The sequence below is a fragment of the Lithobates pipiens genome, unplaced genomic scaffold (assembly GCF_037356315.1).
Source record: "Lithobates pipiens isolate NorthernLeopardFrog02 unplaced genomic scaffold, aLitPip1_a1.2 Scaffold_25, whole genome shotgun sequence".
NCBI lineage: Eukaryota > Metazoa > Chordata > Amphibia > Anura > Ranidae > Lithobates > Lithobates pipiens.
Genome location: NW_027507787.1, coordinates 65,986,338 through 66,004,943, shown reverse-complemented (window position 1 = coordinate 66,004,943; position 18,606 = coordinate 65,986,338). Strand labels below are relative to the sequence as shown.

Below are 18,606 nucleotides of genomic sequence, written 5' to 3'. Positions count from 1 at the left end.
ATCTGCTTGCTCATCTTTGTCCACTGATGCCCGCTGAGCAGGCAGACGACAGGTCCGTGTCCGATCCACTTATGGATAGTGGGCACGGCCCGCTCTCCTCTATGGGTGGTTGGATGTAAACGGACTGCTTGTTTGTTTACACCTGACTGCTATCCGATCTGCTTGACACAAGGAGAACAGATCCTGTCCGTCTGTTTCTGATCGGATTGGATGTAGGCGGGTGTAAATAGACATATGTCCATTTAGACCTGGCGCTCCATAGAGGAGAATGGAGGTTCCGATCGAGTCCGCCTGAAAAACAGACAGGTGGCCCCAATCAGAGCGTTCATGTGAAACGGGCCTTAATCGACTTCTGTGGAAGGGACGTGTTGGAAAATTTTCATTGACCAGTGGCTGCAGCTGCTAATCAGTGTATTCTGACAGCCTCTGGCAGAATACAATGTCCTGGCAGGTGGAGGTGTTGTCTTCATTCATCCTATTTTGGTGTGGATGGAGGAAACTGTTAGTTTTGAAAGTTAAAAAAAATACCTATGTATGGCCAGTTTTAGTCTAGCTCTGGAAGAAACAAAACCAGGCTCCAAGCATTGCAACACTAGGCAGGTATTGCATGAAGTTCTGTCACCTGCATTATCCTTCCACTCAAATCGCTACTGGACCTTTCACACCTAATTGTCACGCACCTGGATCCTCTAAGCCCCCATTCATACGTGAGCATCTTGTACCTTGAGCCCAGGTTCACACTTGTGCAAACACAGAAATCGCATGTGATTCGCACCGCACTGCGGTCAGGATCGCATGCGAGATCTGTGCAATGCAAGTTCAGCCATACAGTTGTATGGCTGAACTCACTTTGGATTCACAGGAAAATAGTGCTGGGACTTTTTTCCCTGCACTGGAATTGGATCACGTGTGTGCTCACCCATGCGATCTGATTCGCGTGCGAGTTCACAGTTCGTACTGCGATCTGTGAACCAATCTGCGAGTGTCATTAACATTGTATTAATTATATATAATGGTGCGCTCCGGTCAACTTCCTATTACACAATCTAAGAAGGAAAAATGCGAGGATAATAATCATGAGGCTGTTATGAGGGTATATGTTGAACACAGTACTGTGCAAAAATACAATAATAACATGTGCAAAATAAGCAAATAATGTAAAGTGCAAAATGAATTTAAGTGTTTAAGTACTATAGGCTGTTCAGGAAACAGGTTGAATAGCAAGAAGCACCACAGCACTTTCTATTGTTTTTCTTGTTTTTGAGCATTTATTGTTTATTTGCACTTCATTTGTGATAAGTGTACAATTTGGTTTGCACTTTGGTATAATTGTTTACACTACACTTTAATTCTTTACTTATATATATATGACACTGTTGTCATTTTGCACAATATCCCTTTCCCAAAGTAGCTTTGGGATTGGTAGTTTTGCTGTTCTTGAGTCAGGTGGAACAGTAATTAGCACAATAACACTTTGTATTGGATGTGAAGGAGTTTTTTCCGCTACTACATCTATTATTGCCCATTTGCAAACGCTTTGTGATAAGTGCATAGTATTTTTTGCACTCTTGCTTAGTGCACTTAAATTAATTTTGCACTTTACATTCTTTGCTTATTTTGCACATTTTATTATTGTATTTTTGCACAGTACTGTGTTCAACATATACCCTCATAACAGCCTCATGATTATTAGCCTCGCATTTTTCCTTCTTAGATTGTGCAATAGGAAGTTGACCGGAGCGCACCATTATATATAATTAATCTTTATGGTGACAGAACACTGACATGGTTGCAGCCTAGTCATTTGGGTGTTTCCTATACATGAATGTTATTCCTACATATTAATATCAGCGCTAAGGTTTCCCTTTATTAATATTAACATTGTATTGACACATGCAGCAGTTCACAGAGGGCAGTGTGAACTGCCTGCGTGGGAGGAGCGATGCAGGAACTGGCGCTGGAATTGTGCTGGCTCCTACATGGCATATATGTGAACCTAGGCTGAATCTCGAAGCTCCAAAACGCTCAACATCCAAAATCCTATGCATTCCATTTGTGCTTAGTAACACCTAAATGTAGCTTCTTTTGAGCTACAATCTTCAAGCATTTTGGCCCCAACAGGACACCTGAAAAATTGCCCACAAACACACATATCACACAATTTAATTCCTAGTAACTAGCTTTCCATTGGCTAAAAATATAAAAAAAAAAAAAAAAAAAAAAGCTCAAGCTTAAAGCGGCAGTAAACCACTGAAGAAAAAAAAAAAAAAAAACCCTTCAAGACAATGGCATAATATGCTAGTATGCATCACATACTAGCATATTATGAATTACTTACCTTAGAACTAAGCTCCCGCAGCCCGACCCGGTCAGCGCTGTGGGGGCTGACATGTTGCCTTGCTTCTTCTTACGGGGTGGCTGGCTCTGCCTCTGTGAGTGGCCGGAGCCGTGATGACTTCAGGAGTCCTCCGTTCTGGCAAGGTTTTGCACGATATGCCGGACCTTTACTGCCCATGTGCCAGTGACATCAGCAGCTGCATGCAGGGTGAATATCACCTAAACCGTGTAGGTTTAGGAGATATTCATTTTTCCTGCAGGTAAACAATATTATAGGCTTACCTGTAGGTAAAAATGTCCAAGCGGAGTATACAACCACTTTAAAGTGGATGCAAACCCCATTCATGAAATTTGACCTAGGAACAGATATATGTAGTGTATACTTATCTCTCTCCAAAGCCCCAAGTTCTATGTCTTTCTGCTGCTTCGTTCCTCTGTTATCAGCATGATAACTTCTAAAAAGTTCTCAGACAACCGAGATTAAACCAGCCTAAAATTTGTGTGGGGGAGGGATCATAGTGATAGATAGCTTGTCTATTCACAGCACAGCTCCTCAGGTTTCTTTGTGCCTCTGCCTATGTAGAGGGGGGTGTGTGCCTTTCCTCCAATCAGCTCACACACAGTGTATGCCCAGATACCTCCCACTGCTGAAACAGAAAGAAAAATTTCCAATACGATGTTCACTTTTTAAAGAATATAGAAAGCTGAAGACAGCAGATATACATGTAAAACATATGTAGGGAGATTTGTTTCATCACTGTGTATCATCTGAGGCTATTAACTTCACTGGGTATATGCATACTTGCCAACAGTCCCGATTTTCCTGGGACAATCCTGATTTTGGGACCCGGGATTTTGCCTTTGTTCGCTGCTGGGAGACGCCAGATGTAAAGGAGGGCTCCACTGCTGGGGGACACCAAATGCAAGGAGGGTCTCTGCAGCCACGGACACAGATCTGTAAGGAGGGCCTCTGCTTCCGGGGGCACCTGATGGAAGGACAAACTGTTGGGGGCACCTGATTTAAGGACGGACTCTGCTGGGGGCACCTGATGGCATCTGGTGGCAGGGGACATGCTCAGGGGTCCCACTGATTCTGGATTATGGTGAGTTTAATGATTTAATTCTATAATACAATGTAATAATAGTAATAATGCGTTTCAATCATCCTGGCATCACAACAACCATGGTGCTGCGATGATTGAAGCGCTAACACCAGGTGTTTGGAGTATCTTTATCTGCTGATTTGTTAAACTCTGGAATACACATTTCTATTGTGGTGTAGGATCTGGGCCTGCTGTCCCTCTATCCCTCTTTCCTTCTCTCTCTCTCCTTCCCTCCTTCTTTCCTTCCCTCCTTCTTTCCTTCTTTCTCTCTCCCTCCCTCCCTCTTTTCCCCTTTCTTTGTCTATCTCTCATTCATCTCAGACCCTAACCACACACCCATTTGAACCACACCCATATAAGTCACAGACCACTGTTCATGTAAACCACGCCTGTCTTTTCTATGTCATGCCTACAAATGCATGCCCTGCCCACTAATTCTAATAAGACTCCGTCTACAGCCAAAAAAGTGTCCCTATACATTTTTTTTATATTGTTGGCAACTTTGGGTATATGTGGGGGTTTACATCCAATTTAATAGGCCCACAAATGTAGACAAATGCACTGTGTTTGTGACCTGCATTTAGGGTGTAGTTAAGGTAGCACAGTGTTTACCCACATGGGGATGCATAGCTGTTCTATTCATGCCATTGCAGGCAGTCCCACTGATGTCAATTGGCACACAGTGTCTGCATGGAAACAGGCACTGCTTCCAATATGATGTCTGTGTGAATTCACCCACGTGGATATCAAATTGGGAGCAGTGGTCCTGTCTTTAGTGCTGCTGCTTTCCAATCGACATGAATGGGACTGCTGTACTTGGATGCAGGGAGCACCTGTGTAGTTAAACGCGGTGAACCTCCAAGGGCGTATCCTTTAGTATGCCCCTTTGGAAAAAATGCCCCTGCATCGTTTGTGTCACTGGAAGGAAAAATGCCCCTTATTACATTATCATGCCAGAACTGTCTGAATAACAATTTGCACAAAGCATCTCTGAAATATCTAACAATTCAAGAAATTACTAGTCATGTGATCTGGAAAAAGGGTTCTCTTTATGTGTATGTTTTCATGAACTTTTATTACATGACCACAGCATTTTGGAATCAAAAGGAATTATTAAAGTGTTACTAAACCCAGGACCCTACATTCACTATATCTGGTCTCCCACAGCACACAGGACATGGAAATGCAATTATTGTTTGTAAATATAAAATTCTAAATACCTTTTCTCATCAGCAGTCTTGTGACTTCTATCAGTATCCGGCCGAGCACCGGTTAAAGCTTGTAGGAAGAGTTTTTGGAGAACCAATGTAGCCACTAGGGATGAGCCGAACACCCCCCGGTTCGGTTCGCACCAGAACTTGCGAACGACCCCCGCGTTCGGTACGAACGTTAGAACCCCATTGAAGTCTATGGGACTCGAACGTTCGAATTGGAAAGTGCTCATTTTAACGGCTAATATGCAAGATAGTGTCCTAAAAAGGGTTTGGCGACCTGCCTCCTGCCTCAGGGGACATGGGTCACTGCAAAAAAAAGTTTTAAAAACTACCGTTTTGGCGGGAGCACTGATTTTAATGACGATTAAAGTGAAAAAAAAAATGTGAAATATTCCTTTAAATATGGTGCCTGCGGGGTGTCTGTAGTATGCCTGTGAAGTGCCACGTGTTTCCCGTGTTTAGAACAGTCCCTGCACAAAATGACATTAAACGGAAATAACACCATTTAAAACTGCTTGCGGTTTTAATGTTATATCTGGTTCCTGCAATATGGTTGAAAATCATTGAGAAACATGGCATGGGTAGCCCTCCCTGCCCATTACCAGCCTATTTGGGTCTTGTACGCATATTAAGGGGAACCCCGTACCCATATTAAAAAAAGGAAATGCGTGTGGCCCCCAGGCCCTATATACTCAGAACAGCAGTATACAGGTGGTGCAAACAAGACAGGGACTGTGTAGGTTTGTTGTGTTAAGTTGAATCTGTTTGTCATTTTCAACCGGTACATTTTTAAAGTGTAGCTCCAGTCAAAAAAACTATCTTTAAGCTTTTTGGAAAACATAGGGAAGGGTTATCACCCCTGTATAATTTGTTTTGTCGTCCATCTTTTTTCATCTCACTTGCTGCTGTCTCCTTGTGTTTGCAAGTAGGAGATGTTTGTAAGTTGGATGTTTGAAAGTAGTTGCCTGCCCTATATTATAGCGGTATGTACTGGGTACAGAGCACGCAGACAGCACGCACTATCTCCTAACACTACTGACTGCAAGCTCTATTATTAACCACTTGTTAGCCCAATGTTTGCATAAAGTGAAAGATGAAGTTATGCTGAGTAAATAGATATCAAACATGTCACTCTTCAAAATTGCACATGCCCGTGGAATGGCGCCAAACGTCGCTACTTAAAAAATCCCCATAGGCGACGCTTTAAATATTTTTTTACTGGTTACATGTTTTGAGTTGCAGAGGAGGTCTAGGACTAGAATTATTGCTCTCGCTCTAACATTCTCGGCGATACCTCACATGTGTGGCACATGCGAGCACATGGGGACATGGGCGCTTTAATTTTTATTTTATTTTTTTATTGTTCATTTTACTTTATTTATTTTAGTTTGACATTTTTTTCCCCAAAAATATATTTTTGATCACTTTTATTCCTATTACAAGAAATGTAAACATCCCTTGTAATAGGAATATGGGGTGACAGGTCCTCTTTACAGTGAATAGTGATGGCCGAACGGTTCGCCCGGCGGTCGTTTCGCGGCGAATTTCCGACTTTCGCCGTCCGCGGGTTCGAACGCCTTTTTCCGTCGTTCGCCCCGGCGGACTTACGTGTTTAATGTATACAAGAACTTTAACCTTTCGTGACACGTTTATCATGTGTTACAGGACAACCAATTGAGACATGACAGCTCATGGACACTTGGACATTCCCCCTAACCTATAAATACACCCGATCCGGTGGCCATTTTACATTCTTTCTTCTGTCACTGTAGGGAAAGGATCCTGTGTGGAGTAGGGACAGAGAAAACGCTAGCTATTTGGTACACAAAAGTTCTTTTCAGGACTGGTATAGGTGTTAGGTCAGCAGCCTGAGTTTCTTTTGTCAGTTTAGATAAAGGGACAGAGCGCTGTATGCTGCTATTTTAGGGACAGCTCAGCCAGATTAGTCTTTCTTCATCATCATCATCATCATCATCATTAGCTGTTACTATCAGGTCCACAAAAGAGCTGTTCCAGCTAATCGTTCCAGCCTACTCTTTTTTGCCAATTTGTATAGGGACAGGCAGGAAGCAGTGTGTCAGGCAGTGAGGATAATTTTAAAGACTTGCTGTTACTATTAGTTCCACAAAGGTTCTTTTCAGGACTGGTATCAGTGGTACGGTAATAGGCTTGTACACGTATAATATTCTTTCTTCCAAATATAGAAAGAATATTATACTTGACTGCTGCCCTTCTGCTGCAGTCTGCTAATCATTCACAACTCACTTGTTCCACAAAGCTCTTTATCAGGACTGGTAACTTGGTCTGTCTAGGGTGCTACGGTACATAGGCTTGGGTGCGGTACAGTCTGCTGTTCTGTAAGGACCGCTATCGGTCCACAATACATAGGGTTGCCGTGCACTACTGCTGACCGCTGCCCTATACTGCAGCAGTCCTTCAGCGGTATAGGGACTGACGCACAGTCTGCTAAACACTAATACACAACCTGCTTGGTCCACAAAAGTTCTTATAAGGACTGGTAACTTGGTATAGGGTGCTACGGTACATAGGCCTGAGTGCAGTACAGTCTGCTGTTCTGTAAGGACCGCTATCGGTCCACAATACATAGGGTTGCCGTGCACTACTGCTGACCGCTGCCCTATACTGCAGCAGTCCTTCATTGGTATAGGGACTGACGTACAGTCTGCTAATCACTAACACACAACCTGCTTGGTCCACAAAAGTTCTTATAAGGACTGGTAACTTGGTATAGGGTGCTACGGTACATAGGCCTGAGTGCGTTACAGTCTGCTGTTCTGTAAGGACCGCTATCGGTCCACAATACATAGGGTTGCCGTGCACTACTGCTGACCGCTGCCCTATACTGCAGCAGTCCTTCAGCGGTATAGGGACTGACGCACAGTCTGCTAAACACTAACACACAACCTGCTTGGTCCACAAAAGTTTTTATAAGGACTGGTAACTTGGTATAGGGTGCTACGGTACATAGGCCTGAGTGCAGTACAGTCTGCTGTTCTGTAAGGACCGCTATCGGTCCACAATACATAGGGTTGCCGTGCACTACTGCTGACCGCTGCCCTATACTGCAGCAGTCCTTCATTGGTATAGGGACTGACGTACAGTCTGCTAATCACTAACACACAACCTGCTTGGTCCACAAAAGTTCTTATAAGGACTGGTAACTTGGTATAGGGTGCTACGGTACATAGGCCTGAGTGCGTTACAGTCTGCTGTTCTGTAAGGACCGCTATCGGTCCACAATACATAGGGTTGCCGTGCACTACTGCTGACCGCTGCCCTATACTGCAGCAGTCCTTCATTGGTATAGGGACTGACGTACAGTCTGCTAATCACTAACACACAACCTGCTTGGTCCACAAAAGTTCTTATAAGGACTGGTAACTTGGTATAGGGTGCTACGGTACATAGGCCTGAGTGCGTTACAGTCTGCTGTTCTGTAAGGACCGCTATCGGTCCACAATACATAGGGTTGCCGTGCACTACTGCTGACCGCTGCCCTATACTGCAGCAGTCCTTCATTGGTATAGGGACTGACGTACAGTCTGCTAATCACTAACACACAACCTGCTTGGTCCACAAAAGTTCTTATAAGGACTGGTAACTTGGTATAGGGTGCTACGGTACATAGGCCTGAGTGCGTTACAGTCTGCTGTTCTGTAAGGACCGCTATCGGTCCACAATACATAGGGTTGCCGTGCACTACTGCTGACCGCTGCCCTATACTGCAGCAGTCCTTCAGCGGTATAGGGACTGACGCACAGTCTGCTAAACACTAACACACAACCTGCTTGGTCCACAAAAGTTTTTATAAGGACTGGTAACTTGGTATAGGGTGCTACGGTACATAGGCCTGAGTGCAGTACAGTCTGCTGTTCTGTAAGGACCGCTATCGGTCCACAATACATAGGGTTGCCGTGCACTACTGCTGACCGCTGCCCTATACTGCAGCAGTCCTTCATTGGTATAGGGACTGACGTACAGTCTGCTAATCACTAACACACAACCTGCTTGGTCCACAAAAGTTCTTATAAGGACTGGTAACTTGGTATAGGGTGCTACGGTACATAGGCCTGAGTGCGTTACAGTCTGCTGTTCTGTAAGGACCGCTATCGGTCCACAATACATAGGGTTGCCGTGCACTACTGCTGACCGCTGCCCTATACTGCAGCAGTCCTTCATTGGTATAGGGACTGACGTACAGTCTGCTAATCACTAACACACAACCTGCTTGGTCCACAAAAGTTCTTATAAGGACTGGTAACTTGGTATAGGGTGCTACGGTACATAGGCCTGAGTGCGTTACAGTCTGCTGTTCTGTAAGGACCGCTATCGGTCCACAATACATAGGGTTGCCGTGCACTACTGCTGACCGCTGCCCTATACTGCAGCAGTCCTTCATTGGTATAGGGACTGACGTACAGTCTGCTAATCACTAACACACAACCTGCTTGGTCCACAAAAGTTCTTATAAGGACTGGTAACTTGGTATAGGGTGCTACGGTACATAGGCCTGAGTGCGTTACAGTCTGCTGTTCTGTAAGGACCGCTATCGGTCCACAATACATAGGGTTGCCGTGCACTACTGCTGACCGCTGCCCTATACTGCAGCAGTCCTTCAGCGGTATAGGGACTGACGCACAGTCTGCTAAACACTAACACACAACCTGCTTGGTCCACAAAAGTTTTTATAAGGACTGGTAACTTGGTATAGGGTGCTACGGTACATAGGCCTGAGTGCAGTACAGTCTGCTGTTCTGTAAGGACCGCTATCGGTCCACAATACATAGGGTTGCCGTGCACTACTGCTGACCGCTGCCCTATACTGCAGCAGTCCTTCATTGGTATAGGGACTGACGTACAGTCTGCTAATCACTAACACACAACCTGCTTGGTCCACAAAAGTTCTTATAAGGACTGGTAACTTGGTATAGGGTGCTACGGTACATAGGCCTGAGTGCGTTACAGTCTGCTGTTCTGTAAGGACCGCTATCGGTCCACAATACATAGGGTTGCCGTGCACTACTGCTGACCGCTGCCCTATACTGCAGCAGTCCTTCATTGGTATAGGGACTGACGTACAGTCTGCTAATCACTAACACACAACCTGCTTGGTCCACAAAAGTTCTTATAAGGACTGGTAACTTGGTATAGGGTGCTACGGTACATAGGCCTGAGTGCGTTACAGTCTGCTGTTCTGTAAGGACCGCTATCGGTCCACAATACATAGGGTTGCCGTGCACTACTGCTGACCGCTGCCCTATACTGCAGCAGTCCTTCATTGGTATAGGGACTGACGTACAGTCTGCTAATCACTAACACACAACCTGCTTGTTCCACAAAAGTTCTTATAAGGACTGGTAACTTGGTATAGGGTGCTACGGTACATAGGCTTGAGTGCGGTACAGTCTGCTGTTCTGTAAGGACCGCTATCGGTCCACAATAGATAGGGTTGACGTGCACCACTGCTGACCGCTGCCCTATACTGCAGCAGTCCTTCAGCGGTATAGGGACTGACGTACAGTCTGCTAAACACTAATACACAACCTGCTTGGTCCACAAAAGTTCTTATAAGGACTGGTAACTTGGTATAGGGTGCTACGGTACATAGGCTTGAGTGCGGTACAGTCTGCTGTTCTGTAAGGACCGCTATAGGTCCACAATAGATAGGGTTGACGTGCACCACTGCTGACCGCTGCCCTATACTGCAGCAGTCCTTCAGCGGTATAGGGACTGACGTACAGTCTGCTAAACACTAATACACAACCTGCTTGGTCCACAAAAGTTCTTATAAGGACTGGTAACTTGGTATAGGGTGCTACGGTACATAGGCTTGAGTGCGGTACAGTCTGCTGTTCTGTAAGGACCGCTATAGGTCCACAATAGATAGGGTTGACGTGCACCACTGCTGACCGCTCACCTATACTGCAGCAGTCCTTCAGCGGTATAGGGACTAAGAGTTTTGTCACAGGGTCATTTAAAAAATGACATGCAGAGGAAGAGGCAGGCCCTTCCGCAGGGGTGGTAGGGGTAGGGCAGGAGCAACAGGCTTGAGCCAAAGTGGGAAGTTGCAGAAGGTGCGTTCAATTACTTTAAAGGATGCACCAGACTTGGTTGAGTGGCTCGCTCAGCCTTACTCTTCTGCACCCTCCTCATCCTCTCGATCTGCACCCTCTTCTTCACTCTCTGCTATGTGCACCCCCAAAGACACTACCACCAACAACACGACCACCACCACCACCACCACATACCTTCCGCTTGAGTCACTGGAATTATTTTCCGATCCATATCAAGAGGACATTTCTGATGCGCAGCCACTCTTGGTATTGGATCAGGAAGAGGAGGTAGCAACAAGCGCTACTCAGCAGTCTGACGCCAGTACCCAGATCAGCCCAAGGAGGAGGTTGGTCCCCGGTGTTGCTGCCTACTCTACTTATAGCGGTGGGGAAGGTGACGTTGATGATGACGTGTCTAGTGATGTCACGTGGGTGCCCACAAGAGAGGAAGAGGAGGGGAGTTCAGAGGGAGATATGGACCAGCAGATAGGGAGGAGAAGCAGCAATGACTTACATTGCACAGCAGGGACAAAGCAGACTGCAAATGTATCAGGAGCGAGTCATCGACCATGTACGGTCACATCTGGCGCTCCCAGGACACCGGCACATGGCTCCGCAGTGTGGGCTTTTTTTAACGTGTCCGCTGCTGACAATAGCGTTGCCATCTGCAATCTTTGCAGTCAACGCGTTAGTCGCGGTAAGCCCAATACTCACCTAGGGACGACCGCCTTAAGAAGGCACATGAGCAGCCATCACCGAGCCCAGTGGGAGCAACGGAACACACAAAGCCACACTGCAGGCTCTCACCGTCCAGCCTCGTCTTCTACTTCTCCTTCTCCTCTCTCCTCACAATTGTCCTCCACTCCACCTTCCATCACGCCAAGCTCACATTTTTCTGCAAAAAGGCAGGCTTCCGTGGGCCTAATGTTTGAGCGTAAAAAAATGATGACGCCGGATAACCCTCTTGCCCAACGGTTGGCGGCTGGCTTGTCAGAACTCATAGCCCGCCAACTACTGCCATATAAACTGGTGGACTCGGAGGCCTTTCGCAAATTTGTGGCCATTGGAACACCACAATGGAAGGTCCCAGGAAGGAAGTATTTCTCAGAGAAGGGCATCCCAGAGCTATATGGCCATGTTCAGCGGCAAGTGAATGTATCTCTGGCACACAGTGTCGGTGCCAAGATACATCTGACCACAGACACGTGGTCTAGCAAACACGGGCAGGGAAGGTATATCAGTTTTACTGCCCACTGGGTGAACCTTCTGACGGCCGTCAAGCATGTAACCCGTGGCACCCGTGTAGATTTGGTTTTACCGCCACGGATTGCATGCAGGCCTGACTCTTCTTCTCCTCCTCCTACTCCATCCTCCTCCCTCTCCTCCTCAGCTGCCTCCTCCTTTTCCGCTGCTAGCGTCTCTTCCACTGCACCGCCCAAGCTCCCCAGAACCTATTCCACATGCCAGGTGAGACGTTGCCATGCCGTGCTGCGTCTGTTGTGCCTGGAAGCAAAGAGCCACACTGGCCCGGCACTCCTTTCAGCTTTGCGTTCACAGGCAGATGAGTGGCTAACACCGCTCAATTTGACAGTTGGTAAAGTGGTGTGTGACAACGGTGCCAATCTGCTTAGCGCATTGAAACAGGGCAAAATCACGCACGTGCCGTGCATGGCACACGTCTTAAACTTGGTCGTGCAGCGATTCCTTGTCAAATACCCTGGGGTCCAGGACATCTTGCGGCAGGCAAGGAAAATCTCGGCCCATTTCAGAAGATCTTACACGGCCATGGCTCGCCTTGCTGACATTCAGCGGCGACACCATCTGCCGGTCAGACGTCTTATTTGCGATTGCCCGACGCGATGGAACTCAACCTTCTATATGCTTGATAGGCTGCTCCAGCAGAAACGTGCAGTTAACGTCTACCTGTATGAACTCTGCGAAAGAAACGGTTCTGGGGAGCTGGGTTTTTTTTCACCGCGCCAGTGGCTGCTCATGCGCGACACATGCAGACTTCTGCGGCCATTTGAGGAGATCACCAAACTGGTCAGTCGCAGCCATGGCGCCATCAGTGACATGGTACCTTATGCCTTCTTTCTGGAGCGTGCATTGCGTCGTGTCATTGATCAGGCTGTGGAGGAGCAGGAGCGGGAAGATGAGGAAGTCGCAATGCTGGATGAATTCCCAGGGGGGGCTACTCTATCTGAGACAAGTCAACAACAGGAGTCTGATGAGGAGTCAGAGGAGGATGGTGCCGGGGCGGATGAGCAGGAGCAAGAAGAGCATGCTTTAAACCTTTCTGGGATCCCTGTTGTGCGAGGATGGGGAGAGGAGAATGAAGAGGACGACATTATCCTGGATGATGAGCAGGAGCCAGGCCACCACACCGCTTCCACTTTAGTGCAAATGGGGGCCTTCATGCTCCAGTGTTTTAATAGGGACCCCCGTATAAAAAGCATGAGGGTCAAGGACCAGTACTGGGTGGCAACGTACTTAGACCCCCGGTACAAACACAAAATGGCGGAAATGTTACCGCCGTCGCAGAGGGCTGTCAGAATGCAGCACTTCCAGGCCTTGCTTCGAGAAATGCTGCATTCTGCTTTTGCGTGCGCTGGCAGAGGAGCAATTCCCACTCCCAGAGAAGGATTTGCGGGTACCAATCCAACAGCGCCTGCAAGAAGAGGCCGGTTTGAAGATGTGTTGGTGACTTCGGATATGAGGTCATTCTTTCAGCCGACCCATCGACAGGTGTCATCCGGATCCAGCATCAGGGAACGCCTAGACCGTCAGGTGTCCGACTACATTGGGTTAACGGCCGATGTGGACGCTCTGAGGAGTGATGAACCCCTAGACTACTGGGTGGGCAGGCTTGACCTCTGGCCAGAGCTTGCCCAATTTGCAATCGAACTGTTGGCTTGCCCCTCATCCAGTGTCCTGTCCGAAAGGACGTTCAGCGCAGCAGGGGGGATTGTGACCGATAAGCGTACTCGCCTAGCTCACCACAGTGTTAACTACCTCACATTTCTAAAAATGAATGAGGCATGGATCTCGGAGGAATTCAACACATGTGATCAGTAGACCATGTATATGTCTATAAACAATTTTTGGAATCAAGCACACAGACCTTCTTAATTCATTTGGCTCACTTCCCTGACCCAAAAAAGCACACCGTACTATATGCCCCTACCCTCCTCTTTGAAGAGGTTGAGCGGTGTCATATTTCTACTGGGGCTGCTTATTATGAGGGGTTCCCACCATCCCTGTGCTGTGCTGACTTCCTCCTGGGTGTTCTTATTATGAGGGGCTCCCACCATCCCTGTGCTGTGCTGACTTCCTCCTGGGGGTTCTTATTATGAGGGGATCACACCATCCCTGTGCTGTGCTGACTTCCTCCTGGGGCTGCTTACGGTGCTGCTGTCAGCGCTGTATGTCACGGAGCTGCTGTCAGCGCTGTATGTCACGGAGCTGCTGTCAGCGCTGTATGTCACGGAGCTGCTGTCAGCGCTGTATGTCACGGAGCTGCTGTCAGCGCTGTATGTCACGGAGCTGCTGTCAGCGCTGTATGTCACGGAGCTGCTGTCAGCGCTGTATGTCACGGAGCTGCTGTCAGCGCTGTATGTCACGGAGCTGCTGTCAGCGCTGTATGTCACGGAGCTGCTGTCAGCGCTGTATGTCACGGAGCTGCTGTCAGCGCTGTATGTCACGGAGCTGCTGTCAGCGCTGTATGTCACGGAGCTGCTGTCAGCGCTGTATGTCACGGTGCTGCTGTCAGCGCTGTATGTCACGGAGCTGCTGTCAGCGCTGTATGTCACGGAGCTGCTGTCAGCGCTGTATGTCACGGAGCTGCTGTCAGCGCTGTATGTCACGGAGCTGCTGTCAGCGCTGTATGTCACGGAGCTGCTGTCAGCGCTGTATGTCACGGTGCTGCTGTCAGCGCTGTATGTCACGGAGCTGCTGTCAGCGCTGTATGTCACGGAGCTGCTGTCAGCGCTGTATGTCACGGAGCTGCTGTCAGCGCTGTATGTCACGGAGCTGCTGTCAGCGCTGTATGTCACGGAGCTGCTGTCAGCGCTGTATGTCACGGTGCTGATGTCAGTGCTCTGTATTACGGTGCTGCTGTCAGTGCTCTGTATCTCCTGCACCCTCTTGTTTGCCTACCCTGGTCCCTGACCTTCCCTCTCCTCCATTGCCTTCATTAGCTCCATAGTCCTGAATTGTCAGAACAATTTCCCAAATAAAAAAAAAATGCTTGTAGTTATCGATCCCAAATTCACCTCATACATGTATTATGCTATTGTCCAGGTGGTGGGACTACGTGCTACCCCCTAATAATTACCCCGTGGCCGCAAATTCGACCTAAAGGTTTGCGAAATTCGCCTCCCATTGAAGTCAATGGAGCCCGCGGCGAACGGTCGTTTTCGCGAACGTTTGTGCCCGTTCGCGTTTCGCGTTCGCGAAACGTCCCGTCGGAAGTTCGTCCATCACTAACAGTGAAATCTGGGGGGTCAATATGACCCCACATCTCACCTCTAGGCTGGGAAGCCTGAAATAAAAAATAAAAAAAAGATTCTGGCTTTGATCGTACTGGCGAGTTGGTAGAAGCACCGGAGGGCGGTGAGGGGTGGGGGGCGTCTATGGCTGGGTATTTCAGGGTATCACCGAGTATGGCTGGGTATCTCTGAGTATGGCTGGGTATGGCAATTTATGGCAGGGTATTACAGAGTATTGGCGGGGTATTGGCGGGGTATTGGCGGGGTACTACAGAGTAATAGCAGGGTACTGCACTGCAGAGTAATGGCAGGGTACTGCACTGCAGAGTAATGGCGGGGTACTGCACTGCAGAGTAATGGCGGGGTACTGCACTGCAGAGTAATGGCGGGGTACTGCAGAGTAATGGCGGGGTACTGCACTGCAGAGTAATGGCGGGGTACTGCACTGCAGAGTAATGGCGGGGTACTGCAGAGTAATGGCGGGGTACTGCACTGCAGAGTAATGGCAGGGTACTGCACTGCAGAGTAATGGCGGGGTACTGCACTGCAGAGTAATGGCGGGGTACTACAGAGTAATGGCGGGGTACTACAGAGTAATGGCAGGGTACTGCACTGCAGAGTAATGGCAGGGTACTGCACTGCAGAGTAATGGCGGGGTACTGCAGAGTAATGGCGGGGTACTGCAGAGTAATGGCGGGGTACTGCAGAGTAATGGCAGGGTACTGCAGAGTATGCACAGGTATTGCAGAGTATTGGCAGGGAATTGAGGGGTTAAATTCGGTGAGCAGCGATGTGGGCACTGCAGATGCAGCCCACATCGCTGCTGACACCGATCTCTTTCCCCTCCGCTGTACCGATCGGTACAGAAAGGGGAGGGAGGAACAGGCGTCATAACATGACGCCGGTTTGTTTCCAAGTGATCACTCCGTCATTTGACGGAGCAATCACGTGGTAAACGGCCGCTATGAGCGGCCGTTTACCGTGATGCGCCGGGTCCTATGGACCCGGCGGTCACGGATGCTCTCGAGTGCGCACACCTCGGGGCACGCGAGAGCAGAATTCTGGGAGGCCGTTAATTAACGGCCTCTCTGAGTTAAACAACCGCCCTGAAGCCGTTAATCGGCAATGGGCAGTTGTTAAGTGGTTAAAGCTAGATCACTAGCTATATAGGTGAGGTGAATATAGTGGTGTATACTGCAGTCAGGGCACAGACAACAACCACTACACAGCAGCAAGATAGGAAATCAGCCAAAAACGATTGGTGTGTACTGTGTTGAAGGTACACAGAACACCCACTGCTTCAGATGCAAAGTAACACACTACAGGAGGCCGCCTTAAAGGCGGCCTTATATAGTGTGGGGCGTGCACTACACAGCCTGAGCTATGATTGGCCACAGGCAGGATGCCTGTGGCCAATCATGGCTCTCCTCGCTGCCGGCGCTGCGATTGGCCAAGCATGCGGGGTCACAGTGCATGCTTGGCCAATCATCGGGCAGCAATGCACTGCGCCAACGCAGTGCATTGTGGTCCGCGCGCGCGTCACTCGAATTTTGACGCGAACGGCCAAAACGTTCGGAATTCGCCGAACGGCCGAACGGCCAATGTTCGAGTCGAACGTACGTTCGACTCGAACACGAAGCTCATCCCTAGTAGCCACCCTCTAACAGGAAGTCCGATCACAGCAGCAAAAACATATGTAGATTTGGAGGAGGCCGAAAGCAATAGAAGGGACTTTTTAAAGTTAAGAATACATAGTTAAAAATAAGTTTTTCTTTTTAAACCAGAGTTTAGTTTTCTCGTAAGAGAGGGCCTGAAAGCAGGGTGAGGCATTGTTCAAGTCTTGCTAACTTCTGCACCCAAACTTATATAAACTTCCCTAAAGAAACTGATGGTGGAAGTGCATACTAATGGAATGAAAGGTTCCAGCTAGGTCATACACTTTGATTTACTAATTTGCTTTAGTTGTTTTTGTGTTGATGTTGGGAGTCTATCAGTGGTAATGGACTCTGTCTGGACTCTCTCTGGACTTAGTTCTTCTTCTTAGTTCTTCTTCTTCTTCTGGTTATGTGACAGCTAAATGTGACATGCATAAAACTTCATTTTTTGAATGTGTATATCACATGAATAAAAGTTTTATGCTTTGTATTCCTGTATTTTCACTGATTAGTCACTGTTAGCCTCACATTGATTGCAGTCTAATGGTCACCATTGCCGTTAACAGTGTTACTTGGTGTAATTCAGATTTTATTTTACTGGATCATTATCAAACCCTTGTTCCTGTATTTCACATGCCATAATAAGCAATTGTTGTTTTTTTTTTTTTTCCGAGCTGACATAATAGGTTAGCTGTATTGTTTGCACTTCTTCCGAGAGTTGCTGTTTGGTTCAAAATGTGTATTTGTTTTAACAAAATGACAATGACCATTTTTTTGTATATATTTTTTGAGAGTCAGTATTTTAGCTTTCAGAATTTTTTCATTATATGAGAGCCCACAGGTATCTATTGATAAAAACAATAAGGTAAAACACACTAGGGATTAGTGGTTATAAAGGCAAAAGCTTTTTTTTGATATTGCATTGTCTACATTAAGGTACAAAACATTTCAGTATCCTGTGCCAACCCCCTAGCCTCCATTCCACCCCCTTAAAGTGGTTGTATACTCAAATTTTACACTTTTACACTTTTTTACACTTTTACAAATTAATATCTCCTAAACCTGTATGTTTTAGGAGATATTCCCTATGCATGCAGCCGCTGACGTCAGCAGGCGCATGAGCTCTGAATGCCCCAGCTGAAGGTCCGGCAGTGTTGCCTGACCTTGCCAGGAAGAAAACTCCTGCTCTTGTGCGTGGGAGTGACATCATCGTGGCTTTGGCCACTCACAGTGCCGGAGCCGCGAACCCAGAAGATACGCCGAGTGCAAGATATCAGCTCCCTCGGCGTGGACCGGGCACCGATACGGGGGCTTCGTTCTGAGGTAAGTATTTGAAAATGTGCGGGTTTACTACCGCTTTAAACACTGATATGAATCCCATCTCGATCCAGCATTGAGCCTGTCTGCAGCAGTCAGTCAAATCCTGTAAGGAGCGAACAGGGGGTGGGGCCACATTGCACTGTGTGCGTCTATAGACACACACAGCCCAGCTCAGGAGCACACCCACATGAGTGCTCCCCCAGCAGGCCAGCTTGCTATGGACACTTGGAGAAGAGGAGGAGGGAGCACAAATCACCTTTGCAGGACCCCAGAAGAGAAGGTTTGGGGCTGCTTTGTACAAAACTATTGCAAAGAGCAAGTAAGTATAACATTTTTAACGTTTATAACGTTTATTATGTTATAAAAAAAAGATTCAGCTTTATAATAACTTTAAGATGTGGAATATGAAAACAATA

The 18,606-nt window shown here is 47.5% G+C and overlaps 1 protein-coding gene across 2 annotated transcripts in view; it reads left to right on the top strand.

The window, feature by feature from the left end:
* The window catches only part of CDH23 (cadherin related 23), a 1,769,196-nt gene that overhangs the window by 1,614,135 nt on the left and 136,455 nt on the right, over window positions 1–18,606 (top strand). The gene's annotated exons all lie outside the window — the stretch shown is intronic.